The 20,796-nt window shown below is 48.9% G+C and overlaps 1 long non-coding RNA gene across 2 annotated transcripts; it reads left to right on the forward strand.

Annotated features, from left to right (window-relative positions):
• The first annotated feature begins 5,409 nt into the window (after window positions 1-5,409).
• On the forward strand, window positions 5,410-19,971 carry LOC119949085. Of its 2 annotated transcripts, XR_005457165.1 has the most exons (6): window positions 5,410-5,499; window positions 7,176-7,259; window positions 8,760-8,813; window positions 10,195-10,348; window positions 17,208-17,420; window positions 19,164-19,971. It is a non-coding gene; the product is annotated as an uncharacterized LOC119949085 (long non-coding RNA). The 2 variants fall into 2 exon arrangements; XR_005457164.1 differs by lacking the exon at window positions 5,410-5,499 and having other exon boundaries at window positions 7,051-7,259.
• The last annotated feature ends 825 nt before the right edge of the window (window positions 19,972-20,796 follow it).

The following is a 20,796-nucleotide window of genomic DNA, read 5'->3' on the forward strand; positions in this document are numbered from 1 at the left end:
CTAGGCCACACTGCTTCTGCAAGACACAGAAAAGATGACTAGCCCAAATTCACACAGCAGACAAGTGGCAGAGACAAGATGTTTAATCCCCACTTTACAGATGAGGAAACTGAGGCTCAGAGAAGATAAATGACTAGTCCAAAGTCACACAATAGGCAAGTGACAGTTCTGACTCCCAGACCCATGCTCTTGCCACTAGGTCACACTTGCTTCTCACGGCAGAGTTCACTGGGCTTTCTAAAGTGAGTGCCAGAGAGGTGAGGTGTTTTTTTTTTTTAATGGCATTTATTATGCACTTACTATGTGCAAAGTGTTTGTGGATCCAGAGAGTACAAACCTGGGAAGAAGGGAGAGCAGCCACATGTAAGAAACAGCCACATACGGTAAGCCCTGTGGGGGCTCACCACCTATTATCCCCATGGATTTGGTGCCCAGGTACTCCCATAGAGATCACCTTGCTCTTGGGAAATCTAACCTTTGCCCCAACTGAGCTTGCCCTTGCTCTCTCTAGACTGCAAGTTCATTGTGGGCAGGGAATGTGTCTGTTTTATTGTTATACTCTCCCAGTTGCCTGGTACATTGCTGTGCACCCAGTTAGCGCTCAGTAAAAATGATTGACTGACTGACGGACTCTCAGCAACTCCCCCAGGACTCACCCGCCAAACTCTCTCCTCTCCCTCACCTTCCTTCCTCCCCATCTTCAGATCCACCCCGGAAGGCAAAGTAGGCAAGAGGATGGTCAAGCGTTTAGTACAGTGCTCTCCACACAGTAAGGGCTCAATAAATACAATTGAATGAATGGTCAATCAATCGAAAACGAGAGCATTTATTGAGCAGGGTTTGAGTTTGCCCTACCCCCTCCCCTAAGGAATTAGTGAGGGCCCCCCTGGTGTCTGCCCTTGGGAAGTTTGCCTGTCCTCAAAAGAGGCCAGGCCATCAGTAGCTTCATTCTTTGGAGGGTCAGGGAGGGAAAGGCAATACATCTCCCCACCCCCTGGAACCTTGAAGAGCTGTGGCAATCACTGACATATGTTGCCACTTCACACCAGAGAAACAACAAATGTTTGGCTTGCTCTCCGCTCCCACAGATCGATCGACAGATAGGGAAAAGGCTTTTTCTAGCCACCCGCAAGCCAGCTTACCCCTCTGTGGAACAGAGAGAGGGAAAGAAGACAGATTCTCCCTCTGGCAGGACCAGTCTTTCCTAGGTTCCTCTCGCTCTCTTTCTCCCTTTCCCTTCAGAATTTGCAACGGGAGGAAGGGAAGTTAAAACATGGGGAAGAAGTCCCCAAATGAGGGTTGAGACACTGGCACGGGTGACCAAAAGAACTCGGAGAATAGGTGAGACCCATCTCAGTCTTTGCCTGGAGGACGGGTACTGCGGCCCCGACCCAAGCCCTAGGTTCGACCAATTATGCCATCATTTGCTACCCGTTTAATGAGCGATTGATTAAGTACCAGATTTGCCAGCCCTCCAAGCCTAGCCTTCCAAGGCTTTCCTGGAGCATGCCTTCCTGAAGAAGAAAGGAGAACAAAATTAGGAAAATTTCTTTGTTTTTGTTCATTAAGCCTATATTTACTGCCATATTAGAAGGAAAAACAGACTCACTGCCTTTGGTTTAGAATTCTTTTGCTTATGAATAGTCACCATGGGCCTCTCCCAATCTAACCTTCTAACAGCCCCTTGCTGGTGACTCTTCTCTGTCTCTTACTGGTTGCTCAAGCCATATTCTTTCTGCATGGAGCTCCCTTCCCCATCAAATCTGCCAAACCACATCCTTCCCCACCTTCAAAAATCTCCTAAAATGTCAATTTCTACAAGAGGAATTGACCCTTCCTGATGATGGCACCCCATCACCCACCTTAGCACCTATTATCTTTTGATTATTTCTTGGATTCATTACTTTTGTTTCTACATTTGTATCTGCTCTTACTCTTTTACTCGTGTAGGGCTGGCTAATTATCCACTTGTCTCCCTCCTTCTATTGTAAGCTTCTGACCACTTTTACTGCTATAGGTTCCTTGGAACTTTTTTAATAGCATTTAGTTAGCACTTTCTATGTCAAGCATTCTTATAAGCACTAGGGTAGATACAAGTTTATTAGGTTGGACACAGTCCCCATCCCACTTGGGGTTCACAGTCTATGTCGCGGGGAATATGATTTAATCCCCATTTTGCAGTTGAGGAAACTGAGGCACAGAGAAGTTAGTGAAATGCCCAAGGTCACACAGCAAGCAATTGTCAGAACCAGGATTTGAACCCAGGGCCTCTGATTCCCAGGCCTATGCTCTTTCCACTAGGCCATGTTGCTTCTCTACTAGTCCAAGCTCCTTCTCTGCTTCACTTAGCATAGGGCTCTGCAAATATACAGGCATTCAGTACCATGGTCTGCATTCAGAGGTGCTCAGTGCAGTGCCCAGAACCCACTAGGCTCTGAGTACACACTCTACAAACACATTGGTGCTCAGGATAAAATCTCTCATGCATAGGTTCTCACTATGATATTCTGCATTCAGAGACTCTCAGTTCAGTGCCCTGTATAGATAGGCACTTCAGCCGTAGATGTTGATGATGTTGATTTGCCTGCTGTGTTACCTTGGGCAAGTCACTTAACCTTATTGTGCCTCAGTTTGCTCATCTGTAAAATGGGGCTAAGATCAATTTTGACATCAATAATAACAATGATTGTGGTATTTGTTAAGCATTTACTATGTCCCAGGCATTGTACTAGGTGTTAGAGTAGATTCAAGATAATCAGGTGAGACGCAGTTCCTGTTCCTTGTGGAGCTCACCATCTAAACGGGAGGGAGAATAGGTATTTCATCCCCGCTTTAGAGAAGCAGCATGGCTCAGTGGAAAGCACCCGGGCTTTGGAGTCAGAGGTCATGGGTTCAAATCCCAACTCTGCCAATTAGCTGTGTGACTTTGGGCAAGTCACTTAACTTCTCTGGGCCTCAGTTACTTCATCTGTAAAATGGGGATGAAGACTGTGAGCCCCCCATGGGACAACCTGATCACCTTGTAACCTCCCCAGCGCTTAGAACAGTGCTTTGCACATAGTAATCAATCAATCGTATTTATAGAGTGCTTACTGTGTGCAGAGCACTGTACTAAGTGCTTGGGAAGTACAAGTCAGCAACACATAGAGACAGTCCCTACCCAACAGCGGGCTCACAGTCTAGTAAATGCTTAATAAATGCCATCATTATTATTATTATTATTATTATTATTATGAGGAAACTGAGGCACAGAGAAGTCAAGTGACTTACCAAAGGTCACACAGCAGGCAAGTGGTGAAGCCCCATATGGAACAGGGACTGGGTCCAATCTGATAATCTATCTCAGTGCTTAAATAAATGTCATAATAATATTAATTTTGCTATTATTACTATGCACACTTGCATATATATGGAGCCATCCATGGCTGCTTGCCAAGGTTAGCATTGCTGGATACTGCCAAATTATCAGGGCTGGGTGCCCTCTCCCAGATTCCATGTTCCCACTGTCCCCTGCAATTGTGGAAGAGAATTTCTCCCCTCTCCTCTAGGCTGTGCTCCCTCTGCGTGCTTCAGTGGGTTATGGGAGGTGACTTGGCCTACAGCAGGGAAATAGTGTTCCCTTCTTAAACTCCCCTTCTCATCTCCCCCTCCCTGCCTTATCTCTCTTCCCCACAGCTTCTCTGGACCCTGGCTCACTTCTCCCAAGTTCCTTTCCTCCCTTCTCCCCCACCCCTCCTGGCTTTGCTCAGCCTCAGAGTTGGACTGGAGAAGGAAGCAAACCAAGAGAGGTTCTCTTTGAGGATGTGAGCATGCATAAGTTACTATTGTGTGTGTGTGTGTGTGTGTGTGTGTGTGTGTGAACCCCAAATGGGACAGGGACTTTGTCGTCCTAATTAACTTGCATCTACCCCAGTGCTTAGAACAGTGCTTGACACATAGTAAGCACTTAACAAATACAATAATAATAATTTGTGTATATCACTGTGAGGGTACATCACCAAATGGGTAAGGCACTATGAATGAATTTTACTGTGGGAGTGAATGTCACTGTGAACAGAAATGTTCTGTTGTCCCTGTGTGCATGAGATGGTCATTAAGCATATGTCACTGTGAGTGAGTTGGGCAGGTGTGAGAGTGTGCTTTCATTACCACTGTACATGTGGGGATGTCACTGTGTAAATTATCTGAGTGTGTTGCTGCATAGGTTAGTGTCTCTATATCCTATGAATGTATATTTATGACACTGTGTGTCTCAAAATATGTGTGTGTGTGTGTGTATATACATTACCCAGGCACACTGCAGGGGAGGGCAAAAGTCTTGACTTGTCTTTCTTCCCAGAAAGTAAGAGACTGAATCCCCTTCCTTAGAACTGTCCCATTCCCAGAACCCCTAAATTAGAGCAGATTCCTAACTGGAGCAGAGCCATTTTCAGGAGAATCTACGGGTGGGGGGGAAAGAACCAAGCCAGTATGAAGCCTTCCTCTCCTGCCTCCTCCAGACCACCCCCTGCCCTCCTCCCCAGATCTCCTCCCTGAAGACACTGGACTCCTCTAGCCTTCCCCCAATACTGTCCCCTCCAAGTCCCCTTCCCCACTCCCTCCTTACTCCCCATGATGACTACATTAATGATCCAGCCCTGCCCCTCTGCCCCTTCTATTTGCTAGGAGAGATCCATGGAGGGAGTTTGGGCTTGGTTGGTGGTGGGCTGAGACAGGATCCAGGTGGAGGAGAAGACAGAACTAAAGGCAGACCGGGGGTAGGACCACAGCCTCCTCTGAGGACTGAAAAGGGGAGGGCTTGTGCTCAGAATTCCTTTTACAGGACAGTTAGCCATAACTACCCTCCCTATTCCTGTCTCAGTGGCAGAGGAAACTGTTTAGGGAGGGCCAGTTCAGGAAAAAGTTCTTCACTATTCAGACTGTCTTGCAGTCCTGTCTATCTGCTTTGTCCTCAGGACTTGCCAGAATAATGCCTCAGGTGTGGCTTTGCAGCCAGCTCCCAAAGTAACTCCCATCAGTGATTTGTGGATTAGTAAAGAGAGCTGGGTGGGGGAAGGCAGTGTGTGTGTGTGTGCGACTCTGTGATATATTATTTATAACAATACGTATGATATTGATTGTGACACTGTGAGGCTGTGTATTTGTGTGACATGATTTGTGAAGGTCTGTACTGAGGGACTGAGGGGATGTGGATTAATACTGGCAGTTGTGTGTGTGTGTGTGTGCGCGTGTGCCTGCACGGTGGGTGGGATTCAGGGAGCACTGCAGAGTGCTGTGCGCACACATGGAGGAGAGCTCCCCGCCCCCTGCTCCCCTCTTTCTCTCCTCTGTCTGTCTGCCCCAGCTCTGCTCAGACACTGGGACGGGAAGTGGAGAAGGGGGAGGAGGCAGTTTCAGAACAGCACCGCCGGCCAATGCAGCAGCCAGAGGAGGGAGAGAAGATGGAGTGGGCTGTCTGTTCTCCGGTCCCAGAGACCCATCGTTCTGCCTCCAGCTCAGGTAGGACCTGAACCCCACGGTTGGGTGATTCCTTAGGCTTTGGGCACGCCGGGGTGCGGGGGAAGGGGCGCCTTGGGAGTTCATGGGCAGAGAGAAGCTGGGGGGGGGGGGGGGGGCGCGGTGACAGGGGCAGGGGAAGAGCAGAGGCAGGAAGAGGAGGGAAGGGGAAGGGACAGAATTAAGGGAGGAGCAGGGACATGGTTCGGTGACCCTCACCCCATTACCACTCTCCCTACCCCATGGCTGAAGCCCCAGCCAGGACCCCAAGAGGCACGGTCTACAGTGGGGCATGGGTGGCTGGCCCCCATCTCTGAAAGGTGCTGCTTCCCCAAAGGTCCTAAACCCTGCTCTGCAGCCCCTGGAGAGGCGGGGGGGGGGGCCAAGTTGGGATGAGCTCTGCCTCCAGGGCAACTGCTCTAAACCTCCAGGAACCCTGGACTCCACAATGCTCCCTATTCCACGGGGAGCGGGTCCCTATGAAAAAGGGGAAGCAGCGTGGCTCAGTGGAAAGAGCACGGGCTTTGGAGTCAGAGGTCATGGGTTCGAATCCCGACTCCACCACATGTCTGCTGTGTGACCTTGGGCAAGTCACTTAACTTCTCTGCGCCTCAGTTACCTCCTCTGTAAAATGGGGATGAAGACTGTGAGCCCCACGTGGGACAACTTGATCACTTTGTATCCCCCCAGCGCTTAGAACAGTGCTCTGCACATAGTAAGCGCTTAATAAATGCCATCATCATTATTATTATTATGAAAGTGCTCAGACCAGGCAGCCCACCTCTCTTTCCCTCCCGCTCCCCCATCTCCTCTCCGACATCACTCCTGTACCTCCCAGCATAGCTATTCCTGGGACCTAGCTCCCTCAGCCACCTTTGTTCTGTCTCTTTCCTTTTTGTCCCATCCATCTCTGAACTCTCAGCTCCTTTCCTAGGCTCTCTCTTCTCTGTCTCTTTCTCTCTGTCCCTCCCTATCTCTCTCCCCCTCCCTCCCTCTCTCCCCCCACCCCTTTCTCCCTCCCCCCTTCCCTCCCCATTAATCCCTCCCAGACACCCTGCCTATCCCCGTTCTTCCTCAGAACTCAATTACTGGAAACCAGGGTGGGTACCCCTCAGGGCCGGGGGGGAGGAGGGGGTGATGGAGGAGGAGCTGAGAGGGGGAGGGCGGAGGCGAGCCCCCCCAGGGCAGTTCCAAATGATCTTCTTATTCCGCCCACCTTTCTGCCTCTTTCTTTAAACGTCTCCTCTGCCTCTCCTTTCTCTCTTCCCCCTTTCTCTTCCAGCCTCTACCTTTCTCCTCTCCTCTTTTCCCATTCCTTTTCACCCTTCTCTCCTCTGCTGTCTTCTGTTTCTCACTACCTCTTCTCCTCACTCCATTCGCTACTCAATTCCTCCCTTTTAATCTCACCTACTCAATCCCTCCCTCTCCTCCCTTTGCTTTTATCTCCTCGCAGTCTCCTTTATCTTCTTTTCCTTTCTTCCCTCCTCTCTCCTCACAACTCTCTACCTCTCGTTTTAACCTCTCTTCTCTCCTTTCTCTTACAGTTCTCCTTCTCATCTCTGCTTCTCTCCCCTCTCCCTCTCTTCTTTTCTTCTCTCCTCTGAACCCTCCGGTTTCTCCTCTCCTCCTATCTGCCCCACCAAACTCCCACACAACCCCTCCCTTTCTCTTTGTTTCAGCCGCAAACATTGCTTCTCCAGGAAAGTTCCCACTCAGCAGTAGTTCTGGGGAGAAAACCGTTGGAGAACAGCAGCCCCTTAGAGGTGAGTCCTGCAGAGGTGAGTCGCACGGAGAACCAATAGCCGCCCCATCTTGTACCCCCTCCAGCTGCAGACCAGAATAGCCTCAGGGCAAACCAGGGAGTAGGACTCAATCAGCCCTCAGCTTTCCAAATGCAATAGCAAAAAGGCTGGGAAAAAGTTCCTATTCCCATCAGAGGTAGTGGAGCTGTGTGTAGGTAGGAAGCCTGGAGAGGGCTCCGCAGCCTGGTGGGGAAGTCAATATTTTAGCCAGGACTTCCAGGGTCCGGGTTTATGGTCTCTCCGCTGCACCCCCTGCTGAACAGTGGGCCTCTGGCGGTCAGTTTGGGACTCTGGGGAATTCATTCATTCATTTAATCGTATTTGTTGAGCGCCTACTGTGTTTACTGTGTGCATAGCACTGAACTAAGCGCTTGGAAAGTACAATACAGCAATCGAGATAATCCCTGCCCACAAAGCGATTACAGTCGGGGGGCGGGGGGGGGGGGGCGGGGGAAGAGACAACAATACAAGTAAACAGGCATCAGTATAAATATAATTATAGATATATACATTTATATATAAGTGCCGTGGGGCGGGGAGATGGGGGAGCAAAGGGAGCGAGTCGAGTTGATGTGGAAGGGAGGGGGAATCTGAAGAAATAAGTAAGGTTGTGCTTTGGGTAGCTACCAGCTTGGGGGTTTTTTTGGGGTGGAGGGTGTTGGAGTTGACCCAGTCAGTGTGATGGTTGATGTCTGAGGGAGCTATATTGTTTACCTAGCTTAATTGGAATCTGGGGCTGCCTTTGTATGTGGGGATTGTCTGTCTGTAGCATCTCACCAGAATCTGAAGATGCCTACATTAGTCTGTGTGAGTGTCTGTGTTGATGTGTGTGCTGGTGTCTGGGGTTCTTTGTGATAATAGTAATAATAATAGCATTTGTTAAGCACTTACTATATGCCGAGCACTGTACTAAGTGCTGGAGCAGATATATGAAAATCAGGTCCCACATTGACTCACATTCTAAATAGGAGGGAGAACAGGCATCAGATTCCCATTTTGCAGATGAGGGAACTGAAACACAGAGAAGTGGAGTGACTTGCCCAAGGTCACACAGCAGGTAAGTGATGGAGCAGGGATTAGAACCCAGGTCCTCCGACTCCCAGGCCCGTGCTTTTTTCACTAGGCTAGACTGCTTCCCTAAAAACCCAGTGTCCATGTCGCTGGGTTTGTACTGAGGTCTCTAGGTCTGTACCTAAGTCTGAATCAGTACCGGGGTGACTGAATGGGTGTCAGTACAGATCTGAATGCCAGAACAGGTGTCCGCATCAGTGTCCAGGTGTCTATATGGGTGGCTACTTGTTCTTGTCTTATGCTGTCGAGTCGTCTCTGACCCATAGCGACTCCACGGACACAATTCTCCCAGAACGCCCCTCCTCCATCTGCAATCATTCTGGTAGTGTATCCATAGAGTTTTCTTGGTAAAAACACAAAAGTGGTTTACCATTGTCTTCTTCCCTGCAGTAAACTTGAATCTCCGCCCTCAACTCTCTCCCATGCCGCTGCTGCCCAGAACAGGTGAGTTTTGACTTGTAGCAGATTGCTTTCCACTTGCTAGCCACTGCCCAAGCTAGGAAAGGAATGGGTATGCCTCTGCTTGACTCTCCTCCCACAGTCGAGGCTGGTAGAGCATTGAAAACACTCCAGATGTTGTCCGGGGAGGGAACGGGTGACTATAGACCTGTGCAGATGTCTGTCGGTCTGAGATGATGTGGGATTCATTCATTCAATCGTATTTATTGAGCACTTACTGTGTGCAGAGCACTGTACTATGCACTTGGGAAGTACAAGTTGGCAACATATAGAGACGGTCCCTACCCAACAACGGGCTCACAGTCTAGAAGGGGGATGCCTGCATCCGGCTTGGTGTCTGTAGGTCTGTGCAGATACTCATGATCTATGCCCGGTTCTGTGTCTCCACCAGAGCTCTGGTCGGGCAGTTGCTTGTAATACAGCCCTCCACCCTTCAGGGGCAAGCACACTGTCCCTGGGTTGGGGAGTGTGGGTAGACCATCTTCCTAGGATAACTATCATGAGTTCCTGGGGTAGAAGAGACTTTATCCTGTGACTAAGGGGCCAGTAAGCCTCTCGGTAAATCATTCTGCACCTGCAGCTATCCCTGTTCGCAGGGAGAATGGACTAAAGGTCCAGCCCAGGATCCTTGCTAATTGAGGAGCTTTCTTCTCTTGCTCAGCTCAGTTCAGCCAAACGCCTTCTGGCCCAGGGCTGGTCTTACCGGAGCAGAGACCCACAACCTGACAGTGAGAACAGGGAGGTCAGCTACCCGATAATAATAATTGTAGTATCTTTTAAGTGCTTTCTATGTGCCAAGCACTGTACTAGGCACTGGGGTAGATACAACATAATCAGGTCGGACACCGCCCCCGTCCCACATTGGGTGAGTGGTCCAAGTAGGAGGGAGAACAAGTATTGGATCTCCATTTTAATGATGAGGAAACAGGCCTGGATAATTTGAGTGACTTGCCCAAGGTCACGCAGCAGACAAGTGTCAGAGCTGGGATTAGAACCCGGGTCTTCTGACTCCCAGGCCAGTGCTCCTTCCACTAGGCCACGCTGCTTCACCTGATCTGGCAAAAGTCCATAAGGCTGGCTCCTTGTAGTCAAGAAGCAATAAAACAGCTGGGCAGAGCTGGTGGTCTAGACCCTCGGACTTGCACATTTTATTCAAGCTGGCACCTTGAGGTGAAATAAGAGTAGGCTGGAGGGCATTGCACATCTGGCCAAACATTTGTCTTGGAGTTTGGGTGGCTAGCTAGCTTCTCAGCCTCAATTGGGTTGGATGTGAGACATGGTTGGGGGCCGATGGCTGAGATGGGGAAGGTGGGACATGTCAGATGTTGAACAAATTGATCTCTTAGGTGACTCTATGATTCCCCAGCTTTTGTGAAGGTGGGACATCCACGTTCCCGGAACTGCTGACAAATCTTCAGAATTCAAGGGCCAATCATTCCTGAGTCGGGGCAGGCAGAAAGCCAGCAGAAAGCCGGAAAGTCCAAAATCGCACACTGACTTGAAGTACTCATCGCCAACAGGTAAGGAGAGAGTTTGGGTTTGGATTAAGTTTAGGTTCAGGGTTAGGGGAAGGATCCGCCCGCTGTTGGGTAGGGACCATCTCTATATGTTGCCAACTTGTACTTCCCAAGCGCTTAGTACAGTGCTCTGTACACAGTAAGCGCTCAATAAATACAATTGAATGAATGAATGAATCCAGATGTTCCTCCAAAATCGGGTCAGCAAGAGGGAAAAATGTACACACCCCAGGGTCGCCCCTCAGTGACCCCATATCCACAGAACCCATATTAGTCATCCATTCTCCTGGGGTGACTTGGAGTGATCTTGGGGAGCCCCTACAGCCTAGCTATTGGAAGGGTGGGGGAGTACTAAAACAGGGTAAAGAAGTCATTACCTGTCAAAAAAATCTATGAATGTACCTCCTTATGGGCCACACCTGGCTTGTGGGCTGCAGTTAGGGGAATCCTATCTTCAAGGATCATTGGTAACAATCCTCAAATCCTGCCGGCTTATATTCTACTTCCTGCAATGTCTGGAGAACCAGTGAACCAGTCACCACCTGGGCCTCCGACACTTGCTCATCTGAGGCTTCCTGAGCTAGCTGGCCTGCCCCTTATCTGCACTTGCTGCATTCCTCTGCCACTGGGCACCACTCTCAGCCACTTCTTCTGTTATTAGTTGGGGTTCACGTCTCCTTCCCAGGACCCGGATAGGGAGAGGGGGTCAGGAATAAATAGGCCAGAATGAGAGAAGCATTACAAGGCAGAAACGGGCCTTCCATCAGGTATACCCTCAAACCTCTCTCGTGGCACAACCCGGGTGAGCAGAGCAAGACTGTTAGAACACGTCTCATGTTCTCCTTTCCTGGCTCCCCTCCCAAGTAAGGTCATGGCCCACAGACAGGCTCGAGGGTGGGGGAGGTAGGGACCGTCTCTATATGTTGCCGATTTGTACTTCCCAAGCACTTAGTACAGTGCTCTGCACACAGTAAATGCTCAGTAAATACGATTGAAAGATTGAATGCATGAATGACTCCCAAATGAAAGGCTGACTCAGACCTTGCTTTCGCAGATGGGGTTTGGGCTGCCCCAACCCTTTGAGATCACTGGTCACTGACTCCCGCCTGGTAAAGTGGCCATTTGTCCAGTTTGGTATCAGACAGTCCATTATTCCCTGATCTGTCCCCGGTCCAGAACCGCAAAGGGGGTTCTGGTAGGCTTGCATGTTGCATCTAGGGATGGGCCATTTGAGGAAGCTAGCAGTGGAGCTGTTTTTAAGCTGTTTTCTAGGTAGGGGCAAGAGGAAGCGGTCAGAGATCCAGAAGAAGATGTGGTGAGTCAATCAATCAATCAGTCAATCGTATATATTGAACACTTACTTTGTGCAGAACACTGTACTAAGGGCTTGGGAGAATGTGATATAACAAAGTTAGGCAACAGTTTCTCTGTCCTCAACGAGTTTACGGTCTAGAGGGGGAGACAGACATTAATATAAAGAAATAATTTACAGATATGTACATAAGTGCTGTGGGGCTGAGGGTGGATGAATAAAGGGTGTAAATCCAAGTGCAAGGGCTATGCAGAAGGGAGAGGGAAAAGAGGAAATACGAGGCAACATGGTCTAGTGGATAGAGCACGGGCCTGAGAGTCAGAAGGACCTGGGTTCTAGTCCTGACTCCACCACTTGTCCGTTGTGAGATCTTGGGCAAGTCACTTCACTTCTCTGTGCCTCAGTTACCTCATCTGTAAAATGGGGATTAACATGGTGAGCCCCATGTGGGACATGGACTGTGTCCAATCTGATTAGCTTGTATCTACCCCAGTGCTTAGTACAGTGCTTGGCACATTAGTAAGCACTTAACAAGTACCAGAAGAAGAAAAAGGAGTTAGTTAAGGCCTCTTGGAGGAGATTTGATTTTAAATAACACTTGCATGAGATGGTTTTTTGTCTGGCACTCACCAGCTCGGAGGGAAAATTGCAGCTGAAGACCTGTTCTCTATGGGGCTCTGACTTTCCCTACATCCTTGGAGGATGAGAGAGGGTAGAGCTTTGCTACCAGGCTAGCATTTTTCTGAGAAGCCAGGATCTTCCCCTGCAAACCCCCACTTTTGAGGGGTGATTCTCCCCACCAAACAAGGTCGGTGGGACTGAGGCATGGGGGTACGAAGAAAAGAACAGGAGAGTCAGTATGGAAGGGCAGAGATAGAGAGACTGCCTTCAGAGGGACTGAGACCTGGCAGTTTGGTGTACTGACTATGGCACACAGCACCAAGCATACCTGAACACCCACTTCAGGGGATTGGATGATAATAGTTTACAGGTTTGGGAGACTAAGGCCAATGAGGACAGGAACTGTGATTATTCATTTGAAAGAAGAGAAGACTGAGAGAGGGTCTTAATAATGGATATCAAATATTGAAGAAAATATCAGCAAGTTCCAGAGGAATTTGGAAAAAGTCATGGATGAGGAGTGGTCCATAAAGGGTTACTAGAGGGAGAGTTGGGAATGTGACAAGGAAACGTTAGGGATGTTAGAGAGTATATTCCTTAAACATTACGGTGACTGCCAAAGGGACCAACCATCACATGATTTCTCCAAGCACGTCTTCTGTCACTGCCAGAGTCAGAATACTGGGCCACACGGACCATTGGTCTAATCCAATAATGGTATTACCTAAATGTTTAAGCCTCTGTAGAATTATTGTGCATAGTAGAGATAATATTTACTGAGAACCACTGAGTGAAGAATCAGTTTTTTATGGTCCATCTCCTCTAAGGTCAGAACAAGATGAAGTGGACTGAAACTTCAACTTGAGGGATTCTGGGTAAATATAAGAAAACACTTTCTGACAGGGAGGGAGGGAGGGTCGTGTGTGAGATGCTGAAGCAGTAAACGAGGAAGACTAAGAAACATTCTTCCCTGAGGATCTCCAAACTGGAGAGATTACTCAGAACAGAAGAATAGTGAAGAAGGAGCGGTCACCCAGAGTGGGAGAGTCTCTCTGTTTCCGTCTCTGTCTCACTCTCTCCTCCTTCCCCGCCACTCTATGGGCCAGAAAGCCAGATTCCAAGGATCTGGACATGATCAGGATGAGAGAAAAGGGATGTGGGATGTAGATGGGCCGTTGTTGGGGTCCTTCAATGTTATTCCATCTTCCTGTGCTTCCCTGGGATGTGATTTCAGTAGGACTTTGAAGCTTTGGAGGATAAGAAGGGGGAGGGAATTCTAAACAGTGGAGAGGATGCGAGCAAGAGGTCAGCAGCAGGAGAGGTGAGAATGAGGCACAGTGAGTAAGTTAGTTTGAGTGGAACAAAGAGGGCAAGCTGGGGTATTGTGGGAGAAGAGAGTGGATAAGTAGGAAGGACAGCTGATTGAGTGTTTTAAAACCAGTAGTCAGGAGTTTCTGCTTGATAGAGCAGAGTGGGAAACCAGAAGGGGTATTTGAGGAATGGGGAGATATGTGTAGAACGGTGTTTTAGAAAAATGACCTGGGCAGCAGAATTAAGTATAGAGTGGAGAGGCTGGAGGCAGGGAAGTCAGCAAGGAGGCTGACCTCCCACTAGACTGTAAACTCCTTTGTAGGCAAGGAGTGTGCCTACCAACTTGACTGTATTGTACTCTCCCAAGTGCTTAATACAGTGCTCATTGATTGATTGATGCAATAGTCAAGCAGGGATGTGACAAGTGCTTTGACTAGCATGGTGCCTATTTGGATGGAGAAGGAGGTGGGGGATTCTGAAAATGTCGTAGAGGGAGAAAAGGCAGGATTTGGCGACAGACAGACAGACTTCACACCCACCAATTCAGAGCCAATTCTGGCCAGAAGGGAACTGGTTCAGTGCTGGGAGCTGTGTCAGAGGGGGTCTAGGGAATGCTAGGTCCATCTCTCTCTAGGAACCAGTGGGAACTATGTGGGAACCAGCACTTCTGGGCCTCCACCCTCTGGGTGCCTTAGTCAGTAGAGTCAATTCCTCCCCAACTCTCCCATGGGATGGCTGCTAGCTCCCTCCCTGGTTTGAGCCTGGTCTCAGGGATCCTAGACAGCTCCCCATTCCAAACTCCTGCTCCCTTCCACTGCTCTCCCAGGTCATCTGGTCAGGGCCTCTGTATTACATGCCTTGGGAGTGGGAGTGGGGGGATCTCTCTCATGTGTCCCCTCCCTTGGCTTAACCCATTTCATTCCGTATTTCATTGCTCAGGCAGTAGGAGTAATGGGCTGGACTTTGGGGAGTTGCCATGGTAACCTTTAGCTGAAAAGCAAACACGGGAGAGTGGGGAGCAGGGAGAGATGAGCATAATGGAGCTAGGGCAGGGTGGGCGAGCCCAAAGTTGGAGGAATAGGGAGTCCGAGCAGAACAGAATGCAGAATGCTGGCAAAGGGTGTGTGTACACACACACACTCTCCTTCATCCCCCCCCCCACCTCCCCATCCCATCTGTTTCTGTGACTATGGGAAGAATTGCAGGCTGAAAAGATCAGAGTAGAACAGTCAGCATGGTCAAGGTAGGGAGTGATTAAGGTGGGATTGGCAAGGACCCAAGGTTGGAGATTCAGGCCAGGTTGGAATAGTCAGGATGGAGTACAGTAACCAGGGTGGGCTTGAATGATTGGGTGGGGGAAGTTAGGGTATGAAGCAATGAGGACAAGGGATTTGAATTTGATTTATCCAGAGTGGTATGAGTAAACCAGATGTAGCCTGAGAAGCACTTGGCAAACTTCTTTCTTATGAGATTGCTGGTTTGTACCAGGCAGTGTGGACTGCAGGGGCAGGCAGGCAAAAAACAGTTTGCCAAGCGAATCCTGGATAGAGCAGTAAATCTCCCTTGGGCTGTTCCTCCCACTTCATTCATTCATTCGATCGTATTTATTGAGCGCTTACTGTGTGCAGAGCACTGTACTAAGAGCTTGGGAAGTACAAGTTGGCAACATATAGAGACAGTCCCTACCCAACAGTGGGCTCACAGTCTAGAAGGGGGAGACAGAGAACAAAACATATTAACAAAATAAAATAAGTAGAATAGATACGTACAAGTAAAATAAATAGAGTAATAAATATGTACAAACATATATACATATATACAGGTGCTGTGGGGAAGGGAAGGAGGTAAGGCGGGGGGGGGGGATGGAGGAGGGAAGAGGGGGAGAGGAAGGAGGGGGCTCAGTCTGGGAAGGCCTCCTGGAGGAGCTGAGCTCTCAGTAGGGCCTTGAAGGGAGGAAGAGAGCTAGCTGGGCGGATGTGGGGAGGGAGGGCATTCCAGGCCAGGGGGATGATGTGGGCTTTCCTAAAATCTGAAAAAATTGACCAAATCAATATAAATATATTTTGAAAATGATAAAATCTACATGAAATGTAGTTAATAGTGTTAACATTATTCATTAAATTTCATTATGAAAGATATACATATGATAAATTATAAATTTAAATTAAATGGTAGCATATTTATATCTTTAAAAAAAATCTCCTTACCAATAGCTTTGTATATGTTGTTTTGAAGTTCACCAGAGCCCAAGCAGGTGAACACTTGTAATTTAACTTTCAGGTTTACATATATTCTGACTACTGCAAGATCTTGTGGGTTGGGTTTGTGTCTAACAACTCTGCTTTATTGCACTTTCCAAGGAAGTAGAATAATGCTCTGCACTCAATAAATGCTCAGTAAATGCCACTGATTGATTGCTTGATTGATTCTTTCAGTGTTTACTATCAATCAATCAGTCGTACCCACTGAGCGCCCACTGTGTGCAGAGCACTGTACTAAGCGCTTGGGAAGTACAAGTTGGCAACACATAGAGACAGTCCCTACCCAACAGTGGGCTCACAGTCTAGAAGGGGGAGACAGAGAACAAAACTAAACATATTAACAAAATAAAAGAAATAGAATAGATACGCCCCATTGCCAGCTTGAAGCTACTTCCCTAGACACTCTAGAATAAGGGAGCTTGGCACAGGACTGAAGAAGTGTTGTGGGGCCGGGGGGCGCTGGAAGGAAGCTTCTGTAAAACTAAGAGTATGGATTGGGGGTGGGGGCCGTTAAAAAAAGATATTTCAGGGAGCAATTACGGGGTTTTTTATTCAAGTAAAAATCTGGTTTAAATTTCAAAAAGGGTTCGTCTAGCTTTATTTTTTATCATGAATAACATCTACACAGCAAGTGTTCCTTCAGTAATATTACTCCTTTCTAGCAATTGTTAAGGCTAAACAAATGTTCACCATCACTGCTACCAATTAGCCTACAAAGTAATGTTAGACAACCTTGCTTAATTTAGAGTGCTGGGCTCCATCATCAATCCAAAATTTAACAAGAGCCAAATCTTGGTTTGAGGTGATGGCTCTCTATTGGAGCGATGACACTGACATGAGATAAGCAGTATTAGTGGGTAGTAATTATTTATGGAGTCTCCAGATTCTTTATGGAATGCAGTAAAAAGAAATCCCCAAACGATCCAATCATCCAAATATCATATTTTAGAATAAGTGCAAATCAAATCTATTGAGATTGACTATCCCCTATATGGGTTAAATCAATTTGTGAATTACAGTGGATTTGTAAATCAACTTAAGAACATTTGGGCAATAGAAAATGATAAAATATGACAAAGTTTTTAAAGGAACTCTTTTCATTTTTTTCAGGTTTATCCCTAATTAAATATATATTTATTTTATAGTCATATTCATGACTATAAATCAAATTATATATAGATATAGATATATGGGGGGGGTCAAATTCCCCAAGTTCAGTCCCTATACTGTATATGACAGGTCTATCCTGTTGAAAGGGTGATGTTGTGGGGAGGGGATTTTGTGGCATTGCCCCAGACCATGGAATATAGATCAGACCTGTGCTTCCCACCCATTGCATTAACCCCTTAAACCACAGAGGCCACTGGGCCCCTAGATGGATGAGGAACAGGTATGTCTCTCAAGCCCAGCTTCCTACCAACCAGAAGAATAGTGGCTCTGGAGGTGTGAAACTAGCAAAAAGACTCGGGGGAGTGCCAAGAGAGAAGAAAGGAAAAGGCCAGACGATGCAGTAAGGAGTCAGAGAGATGGAACCTGGAAAAGAAAGGAGGAGCCCGGAACAAGAGGGAGGGTGAGTATTTTCTGGATAAGTAATTGATATTGATATATATATATATAGAGAGAGAGAGAGAGAGAGAGAGCGAGAGAGAGCAAGGATGCTAGTGAATGTTAGATGCTCATCAATTATTTCATTTTTATTAGCCTAACCTGTGTTACAGTTCATTTCTTATGAATGGACTGAATGGAATGGAATGAGAAGGGGCTTAAAAAAAGCTGCTCATCCAGGGCTGGAGCCAGCCCCAGGCCCAGAACACCTAGTGTAGCCATTTGTTTGATTTTACACTGGACCAATCCGGTTTTCAACTGATCTGTCCCCTGTGAGGTCCAAAGGTGGGCACCGGATAACTTTATGCCTCGTATGTAAGGCCTCCTGCCATTGAGTTCTGTGGTCTGGAAGTCATGGCGGGGTCCAGAGGAATGCTATGGCTCCAGAGCAATTGCGGGGCAGATGGGACTGGGGAGGGTACCCTAGAGAAACGCTCTAGGTTCGGATGGGGTTGGGCAGAGTTTTGCAAAATGGCATCTGTATGACATTGTGGTGTGCTGCTGTTTGCCGGCATAATGCGTATATCACGTGTGTCCTGAGGTCTGGTTTGAGTGCCATTGCTGGCCATCCTAGTCCCACCCCCAAAGTCTCTGGGTCCCACTTTTGACCAGGATGATGGTCAAAAGTCCTCCTTCTCCTCCTCCTCTAGCTCCTTCTCCTCCTCTGTGGCAGCAACAGCAATTGCTGTGGCTGCTACTCCTGCCACCAGACCTGAGCTGGGCCTTGCTAGGGCATTACTTGGGAGATTTCCAGCTGTTCTAGCAACCTCCAAGAAACAATCTGGGCAGTGGTCATGATTTTTCTCTTCCCCCCCTACCCCCTTTCCCTTTCTGTTTTCCCTGCACCTCTTTTTCCTGCCCTCTTGACCCCACCCCCATCCTCTTGAGCCCCAAGGCTTAGATGACCAAAATAGTCACTTTACCCCGGGGGTGGGGGGTGTGTGCCTGGAGGCTGCAGATCTGGGGATCCCAGAGAAACAGCAAGAGCTTAGTTGTATCTGGCCCAAGAAGATGCATCCTCCACTGGAGGGAGGTAGCAACCCAGGCCCGTGAGGGCGGACATATGTATGCCACAGGCAGGCTGGGCAGATCTGTGCCCAATCTTTATCCCCATGTCCCCCTCTTGCCCCAGAGCATGTGAGTGCTAGGGCCAGCTGACCATATTTTCGAGGGTGCAAAGTGGGGCAGAATTGGGGCTCGGTGTGGGCAGGAAATGTGTCTGCCAACTCTGTTGTATTGTCCTCTCCCAAGCGCTTAGTACAGTGCTCTGCACACAGTAAGTGCTCAATAAATACCATTGATGATGATGATGAGGCCCAAAAAGCAGGAAAGGAAGACAGACAGGGGCAAATAGACATGAAGAGACAGAGAAGAGAGGACAGGGACACACCACAGACATTCATAGAGGTGCTGCCCCTCCCCTGCTGCCTCTGCCACATCACGACATCAGAACAAAATCCATCCCTACTGCCACTTCCATTGCTTCTGCAGCTGTTGGGGGCTGCTTCTGGCTCAGCCACCCTGTAGGCAGGTCAGCCGGAGCCCCCAGATCTCCAGAAAACAAGCCAATGGGAGCAAATAGAGTAGCCAGAGCGGCAGAGGAGGTAGAGGAGGAAATGAAGGAAGAGGACAGCAGGACTATGCCCCTCCTCCCACCACCCCAGCCAAAGAGGCCATATTTTAAGGAGTCCTTCTGGTCACTTTTCAGATGGTGTAACAGGATCCCAGAACTCATACCTGACTTCCCTAATATGGGGAGGATGGGTATTGAAATGAGCCAATTGTTTCATACCACTGATTGATTGATTGACTGTACAGCATTTTCATTTCTTCGAAGCACTTTCAACATCACGTGTCTCTCATTTTATCCTCACAACACCCCTGCCAGGTAGGAAGAGGTAGGTATCATTGTTCCGTTTTACAGATGAGGAAACTGGGGCCATAGAGGGGAAATGATTTGCCCAAGGTCACGTAGCAGGCCGGGGAGAGCCGGATTTAGAACTCAGGTCTCGGGATGCCAATCCCGTGCCCTTACCACTCAAGCAGAAGACACGGGAAACTGCCCAGAATCAGCAGTTGGAGCTCAGGACACTTCACGGAGCGCATCTCGGGCAGTCTCTTGGACCTCAAGAAATAAGTGGGCATGAATGACATGCTTCAGTGGGAAATGGAGGTCCAGAAAGGGGAGGGAACTCCTTCCTCCTGGGGCAGTGTCAGATGGGCTACCCATCTCAAGCCTTCCCCAGGCTAGGCTGGGTCATTGCCAGGTAGAGGAGAGCTAGGAGATGGGGACCAAGAAGCAGAGGAGACCATGGCCCAGAGCTGAACAAGGGAGCAGACCCCCCAGGCTCTGGTAATGCAGTTCAGTCTGACCCCCAAATCCCCATAACCCTCTCCTTTTCCCTCATTCCCTAGTTTTCCCTTTCCTCCTCCCAATCTTTTCCCCCTCCCTCTCCCCGACACCAGTGCTCTAGCCTGCACCTCCCAATAAAGGAAATCAGTGTCCTGTCTCCTTACTGGCCTGTTAGAGATTGTGTTCCTGAAACTGTAACTATCTGCAGAACTGGAGCATCTCAGCCTTTGCAGTTAGGGAGGCTGAAGGGCTCCTGCCCAGGGAGCAAGGACCAATTTGGGTTTTGGCGGGGAATGGGGGCAGAGGTATCCCCCGGTAAGAGACCAGAGCCTGCTCATGCTGAATGATTACCTGTGTTAATGTGGGGAGGGAGAAATGTGGGGGTGCGGTGGGGAGGGTGGGAGGGGAGCGATTTGCTTGGGGGGAAAAGAGCCAGGAGTCTGGCAGAACCACCTGAACCCTCTGCAACACTGGGACCTGATGGTCAGCGAGGAGTGGTCGGCCACTGAAACGAGTCCTGGGCCAGGGCTGGGGGGACAGGAGGACAGGAGGACGCAAACCTGGCCAGCACTTCCCCCCCACACACACAGTCCCTCCCAGGAGGCAGCCACATGGCCCCGCTGTGCTCTATGGCTTTTTATTCCTATGTGATCCTGCTGCTCACTCATATAGGGATTGGAGCCGTGCAACACGGAGGGGGGAGGCAGCGGAGAGCAGAGTGGGTGTAATAAAGTGATGTGGTGGGGGGGTGCAAAAAGTGGTGCAGGAAGAACCTTGTCCTCTGGGAACCAGGCTGGGGCATGGTTCGGCATGGAGGAGATCCAGAAGAGGTAGCCTCCGCCCCAGGAAACACCTTCATCCCGGCATCTCCTGGCAGATTGGAAAAGACTCAAGGAAGCAGCAGAGAGGAAGCTCCTGCATCTGGAGCTGGGAACGGGCTAGAGGGGAGTCCAAGATTGGGGGGCTCCACAAGCTCGGGCCCAGTTCC

This window comes from Tachyglossus aculeatus, chromosome X2 (assembly GCF_015852505.1).
Source record: "Tachyglossus aculeatus isolate mTacAcu1 chromosome X2, mTacAcu1.pri, whole genome shotgun sequence".
In the NCBI taxonomy this organism is placed as follows: domain Eukaryota; kingdom Metazoa; phylum Chordata; class Mammalia; order Monotremata; family Tachyglossidae; genus Tachyglossus; species Tachyglossus aculeatus.